General features: G+C 43.5%; 1 pseudogene; it reads left to right on the forward strand.

Annotated features, from left to right (window-relative positions):
* The first annotated feature begins 935 nt into the window (after positions 1-935).
* Positions 936-1,847, forward strand: LOC102836052 (annotated as a pseudogene).
* Positions 1,848-4,230: the final 2,383 nt, after the last annotated feature.

A 4,230-nucleotide genomic window follows, 5' to 3' on the forward strand; every position in this document is an offset into this window, starting at 1 on the left:
TACATGTCCAAAGTAGGAGAGACGAAGCTTAGCCATCCTGGCCTCCAAGGAGCACTCTGGCTGCACTTTTTCCAAAACAGATCTATTGGTTCTTTTGGCAGTCCATGGCACCCTCAGTATTCTCCTCCAACACCACAACTCAAAGGCATCAATTTTCTACGATCCTCCTTATTCACTGTCCAGCTTTCGCATCCATATGAGGCTATTGAAAACACAATGGCCTGGGTCAGGCGCACCCTAGTCCTCAAGCTGACATCTCTGTTCTTCAATACTTTAAAAAGTTCCTGTGCAGCAGATTTGCCCAGTGCAATACATCGTCTAATCTCTTGACTGCTACTTCAGCGAGTGTTGATAGTTGATCCAAGAAGAATGAAGTCCTTGACAACTTCAATCTTTTCTCCATTGATAAGAATGTTGTTTATTGGTCCAGTGGTGAGGATTTTTGTTTTCTTGACATTGAGATGTAATCCATATCGAAGGCTGTGCTCTTTAATCTTCATAAGTAAATGTTTCAAGTCCTCTTCACTTTCAGAGATCAAGTTTGTATCATACTTCTATGATAAACCTTTCTATCCCAAGTGCTCTGTAGAAGGCTACATCCCTTCTACTTCTCTACCCTTTCTCTCAGTAACTTGTACTTCTTTTTTTTTTCAGGTTCCAGCTTAGTCAGCCCTTCTTCAAGACCGATTTCTCTGATTCCTCTAGGCTGGTCAATTTTTCTGTTATTTTCTTCCATCTTACCCCTGTCCAGTACTTTTAATTTTCTACTGAAATTGTCTACTTGTCTGAGTCCTTCACAAACTGTAAATTCCTGGAGTGTCTTGACTTGGTTTTCCTCTTCTGAAGTAAAAGGTATTTCAGTCCAACATTCTTACAAGTCCTCTTTGAACATCATTATCTATGAGGTTATGAGTCTATTGTCTTCTCATGCCCATATGCAGTCGTATACTTGAAATGGGACTCAGGTAACAGAATTCATCATGGTGGGCTTTACTGGGGTGCATTAAGCATGCCTGCTCTTCTTCACACTCTTCCTAACCATGTACTTGTTCACCTTGGTGGAGAATTTGGCCATTATTTCAGTGGTGTGCTTGGACCACCGGCTACAGAGACCTATGTACTTCTTCCTGACACACTTATCTTGCCTTGAAATCTGGTACACCTCAATTACAGTGCCCAAGATGCTGGCTGGTTTTATCGGGGTGGATGGGGACAAGAACATCTCCTATGCTGGCTGCCTGTCCCAACTGTTCATCTTCACCTTTCTTGGGGCAACTGAGTGTTTCCTACTGGCCACCATGGCCTATGACCGCTACGTGGCCATTTGTATGCCTCTCTGCTATGGGGCCTTAGTGTTCTGGGGCACCTGCATCTGCCTGGTAGCTTCTTGTTGGCTGGTGGGCTTCCTCACACCCGTGTTGCCCATCTACCTCATGTTCCAGCTGACATTTTGTGGTCCCAATGTTGTTGACCACTTCTTTTGCAATGCAACTCTCTTGCTAGCCCTGTCTTGCTCAGATGTCACCCTGAAGGAGACTGCAGACTTCCTGGTCTCTCTGGCTGTGCTCCTGGTCTCCTCCACAGTTATTGCTGTGCTTAGACCACCGGCAACATTGTCGGCTGTTGAGTGCGGCTCATCTGACTATGGTGAGCCTCTTCTACGGCACTCTCTTCTTCATGTATGTCCGCACCAAGGCAGTCTCCTCCATCAACTTCAACAAAGTGGTTTCCGTCTTCTACTCCATTGTCACACCGATGCTCAACCCTCGCATCTACAGTCTTTGGAACAGGAAGTGCAGGGGGCCCTGGGCCGAGCTTTTGCTCTCCTGTCTTGGAAGGGGCAGTGATAAGGCAGGGTGGAGGCCAGTTTTCCTGGCTTGGATATTTAGAAGGATGAGATATATCTGTGTCTTAAAGTTCTTTAACTAGATAAAGCAATCATTATTTCTACTCACCTCTATTCATGAAAATTTAGTCACAAGGTTATACTTCATTGCGAGGATGGGACAGTATTTCCTAGCTAGCCAGCCCAATACTCAGTCATAATCCAATTATTATGGAAAAAAGGGAGAATACATTTTGGTGGACAAGTTGTTGTTTCCGACATAGACTACATCCACAGATTCTGAGCTGGAGTATTTCTTTCTTCTTTTTCATGTGATAAGCACACAGTTACCATCTTTCTACCTACATTCCCTTATTTGAAATATAGACAAATCCTTCCCTTTACCCACTGGTGTTTTGAAAATTACAGAAGATCTTGACGGCGTTGGCAACGCATTTAAAGAAAGCTTACAAAGAGAATTGTAATTTTTATGTACATTACTATTTGTAAGAAGTCCTGGTGTGGCGCTGAGGGATAAAGCACTGGATCACAAGGTTGTTTTGAACCACAAGGTCAGTGGTTCAAACTCACTAGCTGCTCCTTGGAAACCCTATATAGGGTCACTATGAGTTGGTACCGATTTGACAGCACTTAGAAACAACTACATGTGGAAGGAGCCCTGATAGTGTAGTGGATTGTGAGCTGGGATGTGAACTGCAAGGTCAGTACTTAGAATCTACCAGTTAGTTCATGGGAGAAATATGAGCCTTTCTCATCCTGCAAAGATTTACAGCCTCAGAAACCCTACACAGGTTGCTATAAGTCCAAACTGACTCAGCACCCAATCACCACCTACATGTAGAGGGAATGACGTGGCTCTATAGGATAAGCACTGGACTATGAACCACAAGGTTGGCGGTTTGAGCCTACCAGCAGCTCTGTGGGAGAAAGAGAAATCTTTCTCCTCCCATAAAGATGTACAGCCTAAGAAACCCTAAAATCAGGGTTGTTGTGAGTTGGAACCAACTCTATAGCACATAACAAATAACAACTACATGTAGATAGTTTTGCTCCTAAAGACATTTATAATGATCATTTCGATGTAGATTCTAGAAACCACAGTATATAGAAAGTTCTGAGTTTGGGACAGGTGGGAGAGAGAAGGTCATAGTTTTGGGGAAGTCATTTCTCCATTGAATTGTGTTGAGCAGATTGCATTATGCCTTTATCAGCTCAAAGGAAGGAAGTCAGCCAGAGCAGGTATAGACTGTTTACTTCTTCAGAATTGTAGATCACAAGCTCTTTGCTTGTAAGGAGTATGCCTTAGCCTCTCTGAAGTTCCTTCCCCAAGGCCTTCCTTGGAGCAAGGGTCTCATACAAATTTCCCTTATTCAGCAATGAATCACGTGATCCAGATTTTACCACTGTGTCGAATTGTATTGAATTATTTAGCAAACATGTATTTAGACCTTACAAATAGCCAGGTGGCGATGCAATCGGTGAACGTGCTCAGCGGCTCATCAAAAGGCTGGTGGTTTGAGTCCACCCAGATACATCTTCTAAGAAAGTCCTGGTGATGTACATCCAAAAACCTGGCCATTGGAAACCCTATGGAGCACAGTTCTCTGATACACACGGGGTCTCCATGAATTGGAATCAACTTGATAGCATCTGGATGTGCCAGAGATAAGTCTAAATGCTTCATAGATATTAACTTACTCCTCATTGATAGCCTCAGGAAGTCAGTACTATTATTATCCTCCTTTCACAGAGGAGGAAACAGATGCAGAGACACTAAGTAATTTGTCCAAGGTCATACAGCTAAGTAAGTGGCTGAGCTAGATCTGGAACCCTGTTCATGCTGGAACCGTGTTCAACCTCTGCACAATGATGTTGTTAAGTTGTTAAGTGCTGTTGAGTCAGTTCCTATCCATTGCAATCCTGTATAGAGTGTAAGAGGAATGGCTGGTGAGTTTGAACCACAGACTTTGCGGTTCAAACCGACCTTGTGGTCCAATGCTTATATTACAGTGCCAAACCAGGATGCGCTGGGTAAATTGGCATTAGTATCTTCATTCATAAAAGGAGAGGGTGGGCTTGAAGGCTTTAACTACTTAACTCAGTGTGGGGAACAAATGTTTAATATGTCTAAGCACTTTACAGAGTCCTGGTGTGGTGCTGTGGGTTAATATACTGGATTGCAAAGTTGCTTTGAATTGCTAAGTCAGTGGTTCAAGTTCACCAGCTGCTTCTCAGAAACCCTATACAGGGTCGCTATGGTGTTGGAAAAGAATATTGAAAGTACCATTGTTGTTGTTGTTATGTGCCGTGGAGTCGGTTCCAACTCATAGTGACCCTGTACAGGGTTTCCGAGGCTGTAAATCTTTATGGGAGCAGAAAGCCTC

This window comes from Chrysochloris asiatica, unplaced genomic scaffold (genome assembly GCF_000296735.1).
Source record: "Chrysochloris asiatica unplaced genomic scaffold, ChrAsi1.0 scaffold00339, whole genome shotgun sequence".
NCBI classification, from domain to species: domain Eukaryota; kingdom Metazoa; phylum Chordata; class Mammalia; order Afrosoricida; family Chrysochloridae; genus Chrysochloris; species Chrysochloris asiatica.